The 18,591-nt window shown below is 35.5% G+C and overlaps 1 long non-coding RNA gene across 4 annotated transcripts in view; it reads left to right on the forward strand.

The window, feature by feature from the left end:
* The window catches only part of LOC134810088 (uncharacterized), a 795,882-nt gene that overhangs the window by 187,953 nt on the left and 589,338 nt on the right, over positions 1 to 18,591 (forward strand). The gene's annotated exons all lie outside the window — the stretch shown is intronic.

The following is an 18,591-nucleotide window of genomic DNA, read 5'->3' on the forward strand; positions in this document are numbered from 1 at the left end:
TTTTATACCAATAATGCTGAGCTTTAAGTGTAGAATCTCATAGTACAGACAGAGTGAAGGATGATGTCACCAATTGTAAATTTCACCATGTCTAATTTTTTTTTCTGTTGAATGGGTAAAAACAAAAAATAAACCCATTTAAAAAATGAATTAGGCCAGGCACGGTGGCTCACGCCTGTAATCCCAGCACTTTGGGAGGCCAAGGCAGGCGGATCACCTGAGCTTGGGAGTTCGATACCAGACTCACCAACATGGAGAAACTCTCTCTCTACTAAAAATACAAAATTAGCCAGGCGTGGTGGCACATACCTGTAATCCCAGCTACTCAGGAGGCTGAGGCAGGAGAATCGCTTGAACCCGGGAGGCAGAAATTGCAGGGAGGCAGAGATTGCAGTGAGCTGAGATCATGCCATTGCACTCCAGCCTGGGCAATAAGAGCAAAAACTCCATCTCAAAAAAAAAAAAAAAAAAAAAAAAAAAAAAAAAAAAAAAAAAAAAAAAAAAAAAGATTTATAAAAAAATAGCTTTCATGTTTTGTGAAATGAGGGACTCATGAAATAATTGGACTCACCACTACCTGGAATTTCAGTTGAAGATGAACATAGTGACTCCACCAAAGGATTCTACTTGCACTCCAGGAATGGTTCCTTAACCGAAATGGAAATTCACAAATGACAGATAAAGAATTCAAAGCAGGAATTGCAAGGAAGCTCAATGAGATCCAAGACAAGGTTGAAAAGTAACACAAAGAAACTTTTAAGCAATCTAGGAAATGAAGGAAGAGATAAACATCTTAAAAATAAATCAATCAGAGTTTCTGGAATTAAAAATCTTAAGGAATTTCAAAATAATGACACTCATAGGCTCAAAGTAAAGGGTCAGAGAAAGATCTGCCATGCAAATGGAAAAGAAAAAAAGAAGGAATTGCTATTCTTATATCAGAACAAAACAGACTTTAAACCAACAACAGTAAAAAAGAACAAAGAAGGGCAATACATAATGATAAAGTGTTCAATTCAAGAAGACTTAACTATCCTAAATATTTAAGCTCCAAACATTGGAGTATCCAGATTCATAAGACAAGTACTTCTAGACTTGTTATAAGATTTAGACAGTCACACAATAATAGTAGTGACCTTCAACACCACAATGACTGCATCAGACAGATCATCAAGTCAGAAAACTAACAAAAAAATTCTGGACTTAAACTTGACACTTGACAAATTGGACCTAATAGACATCTACAGAATACTCTACCTATCAACCACAGAATATACATTTTTTATCTGCACATGAAACATAGTCCTAGATTGACCACCTACTCCCCTATAAAGCAAGTCTCAATACATTAAAAAAAATCAAAAACCTACCAACCGCACTCTCAGACCACAGTGAAATAAAAATAAAAATAAAAATAAATACTAAGAAAATCTCCCCAAACCATACAATTTCATGGACATTAAACAATATGCTCCTGAATGACTTTGGCGTATATGATGAAATCAAGGCAGAAATAAAAAAATTTCAACTAAATAAAAACAGAGACACAAATTACCCTAATCTATGGGAATTAGCAAAAGCAGTGTTAAGAGGAAAGTTTATAGTGCTAAATGCCTACTTCAAAAAGTTAGGAAGATCTCAAATTAATGATCTAACAATGCATCTCAAGGAACTAGGAAAACAAGGATGAACTAACCCTAAAGCTAGCAAAATAAAAGAAATAACTAAAATTAGAGTGGAACTGAATGAAATTGACACCAAAAAATTCATATAAAGAATTGATGAAATCAAAGGTTGGTGTTTGAAAGAATATGCAAGATTGATAGACCACTAGCCAGATTTACAAGGAGAAAAGATCCAAATAAACACTATCAGAAATGACAAAAGTGACATTACAACTGAACCCACAGAAATAAAAAAAATGCTCAGGGACTATTATGAATACCTCTATGCACACAAACTAGGAAATCTAGAGGAAATGGATAAATTCCTGGAAAAACACAATCTCCTAAGATTGAGTCATGAAGAAATTGAAACCTCGAACAGACCAATATCAGGTTCTGAAATTGAATCAGTAATAAAAAAAAACCTAACAACCAAAAAAGCCCTGGACCAGAAGGATTCATAGCCGAATCCTACCAGATGTACAAAGAGGACCTGGTACTTATTCTACTGAAACTATTTCAAAAATTTGAGGAGGAGGGTCTCCCCCTTAACTCATTATATGAAGCTAGCAACACCCTGCCAAAGACACAACCACTAAAGAAAACTACAGGCCAATATCCCTGATGAACATAGATGCAAAAAAACCTCAACAAAATACTAACAAACTGAATTCAGCAGCACATCAGTAAGTTAGTTGACCATAATCAAGTAGGCTTCATTCCCAGGATGCAAGGTTGTTTCAACATATGCAAATCAATAAATGTGATTCATCACATAAACAGAATTATATTACAAAAACTATATGATCATCTCAATAGGTGCAAAAAGAGCTTTAGATAAAATCCAGCATTCTTTCATGGTAAAAACCCTCGAGAAACTAGGCAACATACCTCAAAATGATGAAAGCCATTTATGACAAACCCACAGCCAACAACATACTGAACAGGCAAAAACTGGAAGCATTCTCCTTGATAACTGGAATAAGACAAAAATGCCTACTCTTCCCCCTCCTATTCAACATAGTATTGGAAATACTAGTCAGAGCAATCAGGCCAGAGAAAGGCATCCAAATAGGAAAATAAGTCAAACTATCTCTTCTTGCTGATGATATAATTCTATTTCTTGAATACCCTGAAGACTTCATCAAAAGGCTCCAGGAATCAATAAACAACTTCATCAAATCTTTAGGATACAAAATCAATGTAAAAAAACCAGCCGTATTTCTATATACCAATACTGTTCAAGCTGAGAGCTAAATCAAGAATACAGGGGGTGGGGTAGAGGGAAGGAGAGCATTAGGAAAAATAGCTAATGCGTGCTGGGCTTAATACCTAGGTGGTGGGTTGATAGGTTCAGCAAACCACCATGGCACATGTGTACGTATGTAACAAACCTGCACATCCTGCTCATGTACCCCAGAACTTAAAATAAAAATAAAAATTAAAAAATTTCTGCATATCACTAATCATTACAGAAATGCAAATCAAAAACACAATGATGTAATTCCAGCACATCGGGAGGCCTAGGCATGTGGAACACTAGAGGTCAGGACTTCGAGACCAGCCTGGCCAACATGGTGAAACCCCATCTCTACTAAAAATACAAAAATTAGCAGGGCCTGGTGGCATGCGCCTGTGATCTCAGCTACTCCAGAGCTTGAGGCAGGAGAATAGCTTGAGCTCAGGGCAGGGTGGTGGAGATTGCAGTGAGCTGAGATCAGCCTGGGCCACAGAGTGAGACTCCATCTCAAAAAACAACAGCAACAGCCGGGCGTGGTGGCTCACACCTGTAATCCCAGCACTTTGGGAGGCCGAGGTGGGCAGATCATGAGGTCAGGAGATCGAGACCATCCTGACTAACACGGTGAAACCCCGTCTCTATAAAAATACAAAAAATTAGCCGGGCATGGTGGCGGGTGCCTGTAGTCCCAGCTACTCTGGAGGCTGAGGCAGGAGAATGGTGTGAACCCGGGAGGCGGAGCTTGCAGTGATCCAAGATCGCGTCACTGCACTCCAGCCTGGGCGACAGAGCAAGACTCTGTCTCAAAACAACAACAACAACAATAACAACAGCAGCAACAACAAAGCTCCACAAGGAGATAGCATCTCACACCATTCAGAATAGCTATTACTAAAAAGTCAAAACACAACAGATATTGGTGAGGCTGCAGAGAAAAGGGAGCACTTCGACACTGTTGGTAGAAATATAAATTATTTCAGCCACTGTAGAAAGCAGATTGGAGGTTTCTCAAGGAACTTAAAAAACAGAACTAACATTTGACCCAGCAATCCATTACTGGGTATATACGCAAAAGAAAACAAATTGTTCTACTGAAAACACATACACTCACATGTTTAGTCCAGTACTATTCACAATAACAAAGACATGGAATCAACCTAGGTGCCCATCAACAGTGGACTGGATAAAGAAAATATGGTATATATACACCATAGAATACTTTGGAGCCATACAAAAGAATGAAATCATGTCCTTGCAGCAATATAGATCCAGCTGGAGGCCATTATCCTAAGCAAATTAATGTAGGAACAGAAAACCAAATACTGTGTGTTCTCATTTATAAGTGAAAGCTAACCACTGGGTACGTATGGACTTAAAGATGGCAACAATAGACACTAGGGACTACTAGAGTGGACAGGGAGGGAGGGGAGCAGGTGTGGAAAAACTGTTGGTTCTATGCCCAGTACCTGGGTGATGGGATCATTTATACCCAAGCCTCAGCATCATGAAATATACCCAGGTAACAAACCTGTACATATACTCCAAAATTTAAAAGTTGAAAAATTAAAAAAATTAAAATTGCAAATTGATAACATTACATAAAAATTAAACATTCTGTTCAATAAAGAACTCATTGAATAAAATTAACTGATAAGTGGAAAAACATTTTCAAAATCTAACAGCAACTAGTGCTTAATATATAAACTACACAAGTGTCTCCTAAAAATCAACTAGAAAAAGGCACCCCAGGGAACAGACAAAAATAGATGAACATGAAATTACAGAAGAATAAACTTAGAAAACTAAGAGGCATGTGATAAGATGGTCAGAATGGTGAGTAATTTAAGAAATTCAAGTTCAAGCATCATTGAGCTGTAATTGTAAATGATTAGACTGGCAGGTATTTGAAAGTTAGGTAATAGCAACTGAAATATGAAGGCATAAGAGCTCTATTGCACTTCTAGTGGTAGTGGTAGTGGATCTGACATGACTTATTCAGATTAAGTGTAAGTGTATCCTACAACCCTACCTTTCTACTTCTGAGTACACATCTCAGTGAGCTTGAGGAGACACATGTGAGGATTTAGGATTTTCTTTGCAGAAATGTTTGTCAAGGCAGGAGTTGAAGGCAGCCCTGGATGTCTGCCACCTGGACAGAGATAGAAGAGCTGGGCCTATAGGTAGGTAATCCTAGATTCCCGTCACTGGGGCAGTGGGAAAATAAGCCTGGAAATCCATCATTGGGACAGTGGGAAAGGAAAACTGGAAATCCATTACTGGGACACTGGATAGTTAAAATGTGGAACATGTAGATGTTTGAATACCAACCATCCTAAAAGAGTACTGTGAAATTTAAAATCATTTGTACTTTTCTGACTTTATATGTGAAGTCACTTGGAGTGCTGACTTAAAATGTTCATTGGCCATTTGACAAAATGAGAGTGACCTTTATTAAATTTTTTAAGTCTGAAGGCTAGAGGATAAGGGCTTAGTTAAGGACTACTGGAATTCATTACTCATCTTCAAATACTTTCTAAATTAAAAAAAATACATGCAGAACATTTAATAAAGTCTAACAGTGTCAAAAGGATTAAAATTAAAAATTCATTCACCTGCTTCATGTCTTTTTAGTTTCAAACTATAGCTTCCTTTGGCAGCCACTTTCACTCTTTTATAATAGTTACTTTATATTTTTAAGTTATATACTTACATTGCTTTCTCTCAATTCATTAGTTTAAGGCATTTATTTGAACTTGAATATCATAGATCAGGATTTATGCTATCTTGCAACTCCCCTGTGATGATTAATGTTATGTGTCAAATTGACTGGACCAAGGGGTATCCAGGTTAAATATTTTGAGTGTATCTCTGGGGGTTTCTGGATGAGATTAGTATTTGAATCAGTGGACTGAGTAAAGTAGATACTCTTCCACAATGTGAGTGGGCATCATTTAATCTGTTCAGGGTTGAGGGCCTGAATAGAACAAAAGGTAGAGGAAGGAGGAATTTACCCTTTTTTTTTCCTGCCTCACTGTATGAGCTGGAACTTCTCATTGCAGCTTCTCCTGCCTTGGCCTGGAATATACTTACTTATGTGCAGATGGTAGATCATGGGACTTCTTATCCTCTAAAATCATGTGAGCCAATTTCTCACAACCTCTCTCTCCACATCAATCTATCTATCTATCTATCAATCATCTATCTACTATATCTATCTCCTATTGGTTTTGTTTCTCTGGAGAACTCTAATACATCCCCACATTTCTAATATATACTACTTTTGGTTATATTATAGTTTTTGTTAAGTTAATATTTAGAGTTTCTATTTTTATGATGTTTTAAGTATCTGCTGAGTCAAATAGTATACTATAATAATGAAATAGACTACACTGGCTAATTATAGAAGACTTGGCTACACTGTGCCAAGAAGTTCAATGTTACCCGTATAGTAAGAAGTCCAGAAATAGGCAGCTCAGTGATGATGAATAGGCTTCGCTATGCCATTTGGGACACAAGTTTCATTTTGACTTTCCAGTTCTTTTCATGTGGCTATTTGTATCATGCAGGTCACTTCTAGGTTGCAGGATTAATGCTTTATTTTTAGCATTCATCTATATTTCAGACAGGAAGAAAGAATGAAAACAGGCAGAAAGCTTGAGCCCTCTGAGTCTTTTTTCTTTTAAAATATTTTCCTAGAAGCTCTACCTAATAATGACTTCCATTTACATCTTATTAGCTAGAGCAATGTCACATGGTCTCCCTTTTAGCTGAATATTGGCCTTCCTCAACTGGTCTTTTAATTTTCTTTTCTCTCCTATTCTCTAACTCTTTTCTTTTCATTGATTTTTTTGGGAAAATTTCTAATTTCTAAATTTATTTTGTGAGTATGCTATTAATTTTTTCCAATTCTATCTGTTACATTTTTTAATTTAAAAGAAATTGTTTTTTTATTTTCATAGCAATCTATATCTTGTTTCTTCATATAATTCGTTCTCTTATCTCTCTTAGAATATTGAAGATGATTACTTTGAAGCTTGCTGTTATATTCTATGCTGGTTGTGTTTCCTTTGTATTCTCTTGCTTTAATTGTTCTTTTGAGTTTTCTCAAACAGCTTAAGATCTTTAGGCATGAGATATTAGATAAGACCCATAGTCTTCTTGGGCCATCATAACAAAACACAGTAGACAGGGTGACTTGAATAACAGAATTTATTTTCTCATAGTTCCTGAGTCAAGTTCAAGATCAAAGTGTTGGCAGGGTTGGTTTCTTCTGAAGGCCTCGCCTCTTGGCTTGTAAATCACTGTCTTCTTTCTGTGTCTTTACATAACCTTCCCTCTGTATGTTTCTGTGTCCTAATTTCCTCTTCTAAGCACACCAGTCATATTGTATTAGGGCCCACCTAGGACTTCATTTTAACTTAATTACCTATCTCTATAAAGATTCTCTCTCCAAACACAGTTACATTCTGTGGTACTGGGTTGGGGGCTGGGCATTTAAGACTTTAACATGTGGTTTTGGGGGGACAAAGTTCAGTCCCTAAACAATCTTCATGGATATGTGGGGCAAATTGTTTTTTAGTTATTCTGTTCTGAGTGCTTTGAAGTCTAACAAGCCAATATTTTGCTAAATGCACTGGTCTTTATTTTCCTTCTTTCTATATTATATTTTGGGTTCAAATATATCTCCTGGTTTTAATGAATATGGAATTTCTATTTCTTTGTCTACTTGTGAGTTCTGGGAAGTATCTTGGAGGACAAAATGAATAGAAAGAGTAGAATGCTTTCTGTTGTTCATCTTAAAAATCAGAAATCTCTACTAACGCTTCTTGTCATAGGTTGGCCTCCCAAATAAGGACTCTGAGATGGATATTAGTGTGCAGGAAGTTTGTTAGGAAGCACTGTTGGGATCAACTCCTGTGGAGGTAAGGGAAGTAAATGAAACAGAGTTTGGCAGAAGTAGAAGTTGAGTTGTGATGTGGTCTCAACAAAGGCTTCAGCTGAACCAGGATCTCTGAAGCTGGGATGGCTGTCAGAATTGTCCTGCATCCAGTGAGTGCCTTTGTACTTCTGCATCAGTCAATCATTAAACATGGGCTGGCCCATGATGAGAGAGTGACCTTGATTCAGGTGGCTCTTTTTAGGCATAGGATATTTTTGGAGAGGGCTGACATCTAAGGGCTGTAAGTTGGCAGAATTTCCAGAAGCTGGAATGTAGGTCCTTCATTAACGAGGGTGATCTGGGTAGCTCATTACAGCATCATCCACCCTTCTGCACATATACCTTATGATATATTCAAATTGGTTGACTGTGAATCTTCATCTCTCCTTTTCCTCATCTTGTTTATCTTCTTACATCATTAATCCCTACTTCTAATTTTGACCTGTCAGAATTCTATTGTTTTTCAAGAACCAGTTAAAGTGTCACATCTCTTATAAACTCTTCATCAATCATCCTAGTGAAAAATAAAAGGTATCTTTATTCTCTGAAACCCTTTTGACCCTGGATTTTATCTATAGCATGGCACATAGCATACTCTGCCTTAATCGTGTTTCATTATATAATTAGAACTCCTACGGGATTGTTAATTTCTTATGTACAAGAAACGACAATATTGTCGAAATGTCTACATACTAAAAACTCAATACATTTTCTTTGAATTTAGCATTCATTGAAATACATCCATTGCAGATCTAGACAACCAGAGATGGCCAAATGCCTTGTCTTGTACGATGTCATAGTAATGCACAAACAACTGACAGTAACAGCTAAGTCCCTTATCTCTTCTTAACCTAAAGCAATATTTTCAATGTTTTAAAATAGCTTGTGCTTGATGCAGTATTTGAACGGAAAGGATAATAAACAGAAATCAAGGTACAGTTTTTAGAAGAATAGCATAACTTTTGCCTTGTCAAAGGCTTTTGGTATGAATGGAACTGGATCTTAATCCTTTTAAGGATACTTTCTGCATGCCTATACAGCTAGTGATATATTTTTGGTTTTTAAGGGTCATATTTTCATAAATTATAGATTTTCTCAATATTGTACATTACAGATCTTAAATACTTGAATTATTATTAACACGAAACTAAGAAAAGAAAAGTCTATCAGAGACATGAGGGTAATTCAAAATATTTGGTCATCTTTACGCATGATTGAGGTACATTAGTTTACTAAGTTAATATGCTATGAATAAAAAATAATAAATATATGATATTTCTTAGCAGTCTAGTGTCTGCTCTTTTCTGATTGACCCTATTTTATGTAAGCCCAATAATTTTCTCTGAGAAATCATTGTGTTTAGTTCTTTTATAATTGGTATGTGATATCATCTCCTTAAAATTCTCTCATTTTTCTGATTTCACTGCTTTATTTCATTCTTTATTTGCATAGAATCTTAAAGTTTTTAACTACATATGACCCAGTGCACACATATGTAGTACATAGTTCTGAAATAAAAGTTTCATGAAACAATACTTAGTGTGTAGGTACACTCTGCTGTTTTCTTTTCTTTTTCTTTGGATGCAGTAAGATATTGGTTGTGATCCATTAAACCCATTTCACAAACCCTAATTACCAAAATCTGCAGTTTAAAGATCCTGCTTTAGAGGGCTAACCCATTCTTAGTCACAATTATCACTCTTCCTTAATCATGTGACACCCAGAACTGATTTCTCATCTAATCTTTTTCTTTGTTTTCCACCTTAACTCTGTCTCCAGGCCCTCATCATTTTATACCTTGATTCACATGATAGCTTGCTAGCTCGTCTCCCTACCTATATTCTCCTCCCTCCAACTTACTGCCTTCTAATTTGCTTTCAGCATACTAATTCTTTACTCCTCTTACACAAAGTATCTAGCATATTGCTTTGAGGAGCAGTTTTCAATAAATGCTTTTTGAATGATTCAACACTTAAATTCCCCAGGGATTTTATCAGGAAGATAGCTGTATAAGAAGGTACTCAGAGTTTCCCAAATTTGGTCCTGGTCTACTTCACTAAACTTCTCACCTGCTAAATGAGATAATGCCTGATGAATATTATGTGTTTGGTGTGCAATAGCCATGATATCTGGCATCACCGTCAATATTATTACCTTTACAAACTCTCCATTTGAACTGTGTTTACTCTGCCCGTGTAAGTCTCCTTTTTATTCTGTTTGTCTAAGTTTGTATCTCTGCATCAAGTTTATTTCTTTTGTAAAGCCTCTTGGGTCATGCCATTTCTCATGTACCTTTTCCGTATTTGAAATTTTATATTGCTAATTGTTTGAATCTCTCATGCCTGCTATGAATGCCAGCTAATTGTATTATAAAGTGCTTCCTGGAGAATATTCTGTGGAGTATTTTTCTTTGGATATAGGGGCTTAAATGCTCCATAAAAAGGAACAAAGAAAGGAAGAAAAAGAATAAAAGATAGGAAAAGTAATGAAAGGGAAAAGAGTAAAATAATAGTCTATGTAAAAATAAATTTGAAAACTTATGGGTTAAGTGAAGTTAAAGCTACATTTTTAAATATTTGACTGCAGGATTTCTCAGTCTTAATGAACACTATAAATCTCCAAAGGGTAAAAATTAAACATAGTCATTCCCAAGAATCAATCTATAAGACTGTAGATCCATTTGTGGTCACAACAATCTTCCAGGACTAGAATTCCTCAGAACGTACTTCAAGTAAATAGGGTGTAATTATTTCACACATACTTTTTAGTTTTCCTTCACAGCATCTGTGTTTATCAAATACTGTTATATTCCCAGTGTAACAGATGAAGCAACTGAGACTTAAAGAGGCTTACCATTTGCCTAAAATCACAAAGCCTTTAGAGGCAGCACTAGCATTTGAATTTCTAGCTCCTGAGTCCAGGCTTAGCCTCACCTGTTGGGAAGATGACCTCTTGATAACGTCTCTGATCTGTAAAAATGGGGCTGCTGAGCAGATTCAGTGAGATGTGGGATGTAAACTACATGGCTTTCAAAAAAGGTTAGCTCCCTTTATTTTTTACTTTATTCTAGCCACTTAACATGGTATTTTATTATTTTAAAAAAGATGTGTCTTGATTCTTTATGTAGATATCCTTGATTGAAGAGAAGCTTATATGCCTCTTTTCAAGTCTTTATAAAGCCAAGTCCAGTGCTACTTATATAAATGCAAAATTCAGCAATTCATAATTCTTTGTAATAAGAAAAGAGTATCTGAAGATGATTTTGAAGATGTCACTTTTTTTTGAAATTCTATTTTTTTATTCTCTTTTCATTCTTTTTATTTATTTATTATTATTATACTTTAAGTTTTAGGGTACATGTGCACATTGTGCAGGTTAGTTACATATGTATACATGTGCCATGCTGGTGTGCTGCACCCACTAACTTGTCATCTAGCATTAGGTATATCTCCCAATGCTATCCCTCCCCTCTCCCCCCACCCCACAACAGTCCCAAGTGTGATGTTCCCCTTCCTGTGTCCAAGTGTTCTCATTGTTCAATTCCCACCTATGATTGAGAATATGCGGTGTTTGGTTTTTTGTTCTTGCGATAGTTTACTGAGAATGATGATTTCCAATTTCATCCATGTCCCTACAAAGGACATGAACTCATCATTTTTTATGGCTGCATAGTATTCCATGGTGTATATGTGCCACATTTTCTTAATCCAGTCTATCATTGTTGGACATTTGGGTTGGTTCCAAGTCTTTGCTATTGTGAATAGTGCCACAATAAACATACGTGTGCATGTGTCTTTATAGCAGCATGATTTATAGTCCTTTGGGTATATACCCAGTAATGGGATGGCTGGGTCAAATGGTATTTCTAGTTCTAGATCCCTGAGGAATCACCACACTGACTTCCACAATGGTTGAACTAGTTTACAGTCCCACCAACAGTGTAAAAGTGTTCCTATTTCTCCACATCCTCTCCAGCACCTGTTGTTTCCTGACTTTTGAATGATTGCCATTCTAACTGGCATGAGATGGTATCTCATTGTGGTTTTGATTTGCATTTCTCTGATGGCCAGTGATGGTGAGAATTTTTTCATGTGTTTTTTGGCTGCATAAATGTCTTCTTTTGAGAAGTGTCTGTTCATGTCCTTCGCCCACTTTTTGATGGAGTTGTTTGTTTTTTTCTTGTAAATTTGTTTGAGTTCATTGTGGATTCTGGATATTAGCCCTTTGTCAGATGAGTAGGTTGCAAAAATTTTCTCCCATTTTGTAGGTTGCCTGTTCACTCTGATGGTAGTTTCTTTTGCTGTTCAGAAGCTCTTGAGTTTAATTAGATCCCATTTGTCAATTTTGTCTTTTGTTGCCATTGCTTTTGGTGTTTTAGACATGAAGTCCTTGCCCATGCCTATGTCCTGAATGGTAATGCCTAGGTTTTCTTCTAGGGTTTTTATGGTTTTAGGTCTAACGTTTAAGTCTTTAATCCAGAAGATGTCACTTTTAATGTGGTTTATTATCTGGGTATTATATATATGTTTTAAAACAGCAGTTATGTATACTTCTTTTATATGGTATATTTTCATTGATTATCATTTGAGAAGGTAACGGACAGTTTAGAGTAACATTATGCAAATTCTGAGATTAACTAGATTTTGCAAAACTTTCCCTGTAATTTAAAAATATTAACAAAAATATTATTTACTATAATTCAAAGTAAAATTTAAAAAAAGCACATTTGACTGGCCTTTGACTTTGGGGGTGGTGAGTCATCATTGTCCCACAAAAATACCCTGTTATGATTTGTTTCTACAAACAGACTTCTAGCTCTGTATTACATGCTGAGTTTCTAACTTGTTTTATTCAATTTCAAACTTTCATCAAAGCATCTTGGCCCTTTAGCATATGGTTCAGCCTAACTTTTAAATTATATTTTCACATTTTTCCTTACTTACTCCTTAATTTCTGACTCATTAGTCTCCAAACATGTCCTCTGCATTCTTTCCAGCTTGCTCATGTTGACCCTTCTGTCTGTTGAAATCATAGGTACCATCTCATGCCTTTCTCAAAATTTCATCTTCTCGATGAAGATCTTCTTAATCCTTTCAACTGAACTTGAATTCTGATAACAGTTGAATTGATCTAACAGTTTTTATATCAATATGCCAATATTATTCTATCTCTTATATTATTCTGTTAGATGTATTCTGTTTTTTCCTCCCACTTCTCCATCCTCCACCTCCCCTCCCACCCTATGCTCCCAGACTCTTGAAAGAGGATTTGAGAATATTAAATGAGTCATATTGATCTTTGTATTACAATGACAACAATAGCAATAATAAAAACAATAACTTCTAAGTCTTGTTGAGTGTTCACTAGTTGAAGATGGTGTAGTACTGTTGCATTATAATATATCATGAGTTTATACCACTTCACAATGACATAGCTAATATTTTTACTTCATTTTATAAATGGGAAAACTCAGGCTTAGAGAAGTCACCAAGGTCAGTTAGGGAGTGACAGGGCCATGATTTGACCCCTGGCACTAGGATTCCAGAGCTCATATTTTGGACCACTACATAGGATTGTAATCTCCAAAGGTGCATCACCTATCGTAGAAGTTCAATAATAGATAAAAATTGAATTTGCATTTTCAAAGAAACATGCTTTTCTATATTAAATTTTGGGGCATTATTGTTGGTCTGTGTTACATTTGTACTTCCTTCACAAACATGCATTGCTTCCTTCAAAAACATGCTCATAGCAGTACCTTACTTTTTATAAAATATTATTTTTATTGGAATTAACATAAGCACTCTATGGAGTATAAAAGATTAGGTTGACTATGATTTGAAAAACAAGGGATTTAAATCATCGACTACCTATCATACCAGTTGAGGAAACATGATTTTTCAAACTCAAGTTAATAACTTTTCCATTATGAAGCATCATTCGGTGGAAATTTTAATGATACTTATTTCTACTGCTTATTACCAGCTATTTTTAGCTTATCTCTTGTCAAATAATTCAAGGTTATCCTTCTGCCTATTTACTGCAGGCCAGGGAGGACAAATAGACATAGTCTCAAGGATCATCCATGTTTGTTCCATTAGTAGTAGCTGCCTGGATCCCTGAGTTGAGATTCTGAATCTTTGCCCATGTCCTCAGGAAAGAGTTCTATCATTACTTAGGAGTATCTGACATAACAATAGAGTTTGTGCAAATAACACAGTGTCTGCTACACATCTGTCCTTTCTGTTGTAGGCTGCTGTCTTTCAGTATTGTGTAGACATATGTTAACATACAAGTGAATTTTGGTATTAAGACATAACTGACCGACCAAATGCCTAGACTACAAAGAGTGAATCATTCCAACTTGGAGATTTTGGAATAGATCCTTCTTTATATTCCTTTATAATGTGTGAATGTGCAGGTATTTTAGCATTATTTCTATTAGTATCTCTGTTATGATATTATGATTTACACATTCCTATCCTATGTTATGTATCTCAACACTATTTTCTTATGGTTTTTGTTATTGAAGAGCTTTCAACAACTTTGGGTAATGCCAAGAATACATTGGGTAATGCCAAGAATACATTGGCTAAAGCATTAATTTTATTTCTGGGCCATTGCCTGGTTAGATGGAAAACATATATAATATGTGGTAAGTTTATTAGATTATTATCTAGCTGTTTCCTCTGTATTTCCTTTTGAACCTACTGAATAAGGGTAGTCAATAAAAGTATTGCATTAGAATGATGACATTCCGTTTGTCAATGCCTTACTTGCTGTTTTCTAGCTAGCTTCAAGGAATACTTATGCATTATGCATCTTCATTAATCTTTACCAGATTAAATCCAGTAGTGATTACACTTAAAGTCACTTCACACTTGCAGACTTTGCCTTTTGCTAATGGTATTGTCTATGTTTGAGTCTTCTGTCTTCTTCCTTAAGTTATATGATCATTTCAAACCAGTAAGAAGATAGGTGATTACCATTATTTCTTGGTGGTATCATGTACATTGTTTATGCTCATTAAAAGCTAAATCATATTTGCTTTTCAAATTCTAAAGCTAATTTGGGTTTTGCTGGAAATATTACAAACCTAAATTTTGCCATATATTTCTCATCTCTGCATGGAGATTTTCATCTATATCAACACATATTCTTGGCCTATTGATAGAGATCTGCATATGGATCTATAATACAAGATGAACACTTTTAGAAAGAGTTGTCTTGGTGTCTACATGACATGAAGAAACTAAGCTGCAATATTATTTCTCACAATGTGGATTTATTTTTATTTATTTATTTATTTTTGGAGATGGAGTCTCATTCTGTTGTCCAGGCTGGGGTGCAGTGGTGTGATCTCTGCTCACTGCAAGCTCTGCCTCCCAGGTACTTGAGATTCTCCTGCCTCAGCCTCCCAAGTAGCTGGGATTACAGGCGTCCACCACCACAGCCAGCTAATTTTTTGTATTTTTAGTAAAGATGGGGTTTCACTGTGTTAGCCAGGATGGTCTCGAACTCTTGACCTCATGATCCGACTGCCTCGGCCTCCCAAAGTGCTGGGATTACAGGTGTGAGCCACCGCACCCAGCCGGATTTATTTCTAAATAAAATTTCACTAAAAATTTTCTTAAAGATAACTTTCATCCTCATCTTATATTCCACTATATGTGTATTTTTTAGCTGTAGGCATTTGTACCCACTCTGACTAGTTTAAACAGAAAAGGATTTATTCAGGATTTTTAGCAATTTACACAATTATTAAGAGAGCTGAAGGAACAGACTTGAAATAATTAAACTGCTACAGGAACCTGCTGGGATATTCTATAGTTCAAATGCACCGAGTTATTTAACAGATATAAGAAGAAAGGGGTGAAGGAGAAACCTATAAATTAAAAGAGACTTAAAAGACACATCAGATTCTTAAAGAGGGTGCAAGATTAAATTATAGTGTCTAAGGATGCATACTTAGGTGATAACATGATAATGAATGGAAGGAAGTGAATGTTACAAATGTCAGAACAGTGATTAAATTTAGGAGAATAAGGGACTTATTACTGTGATGAGTTACATGGAGGAGTTTCTGGGTGGCTTGCAAAATTCTACTTTATGATCTGGGTGGTAGTTATAAGTGAGTTCATCTTAAAATATCTCATCAAGTTATTCATTTTTCAGTTTTTTAATCATTTTATTTTCAAAGAAAGTAGTTGAAAATAATTTAAAACAACATATCAACAACATGTCAGTAGTATCACCTTACAGGAGTTAGGTTACTTTTATAAATGTGTTGTTTTTGCATATACCATGTTTTTTATTGGAAGAGTTATATTAGAGAACTTTTACAGTTGAGTCACATGTAAAAACTATTTAAACATCTACTACAACAGCAGTGAACTCAGACTAAGATAAGGTAAATCTTTACTCAGATTAAAAAGCAAATACCTATAATTCTTCTTCTAGTGATGGTGTGTAGCATTAAATACCAACAAATTGAAAGTTTAAATACATAATAGTTACGAATGACTATGAAGATTATTAGTTTTCGAAAGCAGATAAATCTTGGCCGAGGTAAACTTTCTTGAATTGAAATGTTAGTATCTTTGTACATTTTAGATGTAGCTGGATAACTCACATAATAATTGATTTCAATTTACTATTAAGACAGCATAACAAAACTGTTTTAGCTTGTCCAGCTATCTTTTTCTTTCCTCCTGTGGTAAAATCCCCTTCCCACCTGCTCTCCCCTATTTCTTGCCTTTCCTTGGGAGACTGGCCCTCTTCTACTCCAGTTCTGGTGTGTTAGTGATGACAGTACCCTGCTTCTTGATTAAAAAATTCAGCCCAACGAACATGTGATCCAGGTTGGACCAATCAGAGGCCTTCTCTGAAATTTTATATATTGATTCAAAAAAGGAGATCTTTCTGTGTGTTCTATGGTCATTTGATGGGTTGATATGTGCCTAAAGAGGAGAATTTTCAAACATTCTCAAAAATGTGGTTCTGAGAGCTGGATAGAAAGGGAAGCAGAAAGGAAAGACAATATTATTTGAGGTCTCATTTGCATCTGAATCCAGCTCTGCCTTACATTTCTCAATTGCAATGAACAAGTAAATTCCTTATTCCATTTTTGCTTATACTAGTTTAAAGTGTGCTTCTGTCATTTGTGAATGAAAGTTTCAACTATTTTAGGAAGCATAATGAATTTTCTCTTTTTTACTTCTTTGATATCAGTTGAAAAATGTCGCAAATGTCATTTTTACACACTAAAATAGGACAGGAAAGAATTAGTATTAATCAAGTATCTGAGTCTTGATCTGCCAGCTAACTTCAGAAATTGTCGTCAGTCTTCTAGATTCTCATTAACATTTAATAAAGACATTTGTCAAGATTAATCAATGGACCTGGCAATTGTTAATTAAGCTCTCCTAAAGTATTTCCTCTTTAGCACTTAAATATTTACTTTGGAATATGTATGATAGATCGTGTACAATTTGCTAATGACAAGAAGGATGCATTTGCCTTGAAGTTAATAATATTTTTAAGTTTTAGATTTGGAAATCAAGCATCTTTAATTTTTAAGAAGGAAAATAAATAGTTACTACACCCGAGGAGCCCTATCTGTATACAATCTGATTTGGAGGTTGCCATATTCTAGCCTTTGAGCGGATGGTGTGATGGGATGAGAATTTTGGGGACTCTGGGAGGGGATGAGTGTGTTTTGTATGTGGAAGGATGTGAGTCAATGGGGAGTCACAAAGCAAACTGTGGTAGGCAGTTTCTAAATGGCTCTCAATGATCCCTGCCTCCTGGTATTCATGCTCAGTGTAATCCCCTCCTCTTGAATGTAAGCTAGGACCAGTGACTCTCTTATAAGGAATAGAATATGGCAGAAGTGATAGGATGTCACTTTCTAAACTAGGTTATAAAAGACTGTTTTCTGTCTTGCTCACTCCTTTCAAAATTATTTTCAACTTTCCCTTATTGTACTAGTTTATTAAATATCAGTATCTTGCTGATATTTAGCCAAAGATGAAGTTTACCACTTACTTTGGGCTGCATTATCAAGCAGCTTGACTCTCGGAAGACTGGTCTCTCCTGTCCACTGTGCTGGCAGCCACTACAGGCCTTATACTGCATGAGCCTTCGATGATCTTTTTCACCCAGCCTAACTGAAAACACACAGGAAAGGGAATTCTCAAGTATATAATTCAGCCCAGCCACATTGCCATATTACAAAGCTACCAAAATTACTCAGAGTCCAGTTTATTTAGGAATGACAGGATAAATGCATGATTCTTTTCCTTAATTTACTACTTTTCAAGTCATCCCCTGAAGTTGGCAAATTGTTTTTTTTAGATTAACTTTTAATGTTAGAATGGGTTTAGATTCAGAAAAGTCTTGTGAAGATATTACATAGATTCCCCATAGACTGCACACCATTTCCCTTATTATCATTATTTTACATTAATATAGTATGATTGTTATAATTAATGGATCAATATTGATAAATTATTAGTAAATAAAATTCATACTTCATTCATATTTTCTTTTGTCCTTTTTTTTTCTATTCATGGTATCATTACATTTAGTGGATACCACACTATATTTACTGTCATGTTCCTTTAGGGTCCTCTTGGCTGTGACAGTTTCTAACACTTTACTTGTTTTTGATGATCTTGGCAGTTTTGAAAGCACTGCTTTTCTGGAATGTCCCTAAATTGGAATTTGTAGGATGTTTTTCTTATGAT

This window comes from Pan troglodytes, chromosome 4, assembly GCF_028858775.2.
Source record: "Pan troglodytes isolate AG18354 chromosome 4, NHGRI_mPanTro3-v2.0_pri, whole genome shotgun sequence".
Taxonomy (NCBI): domain Eukaryota; kingdom Metazoa; phylum Chordata; class Mammalia; order Primates; family Hominidae; genus Pan; species Pan troglodytes.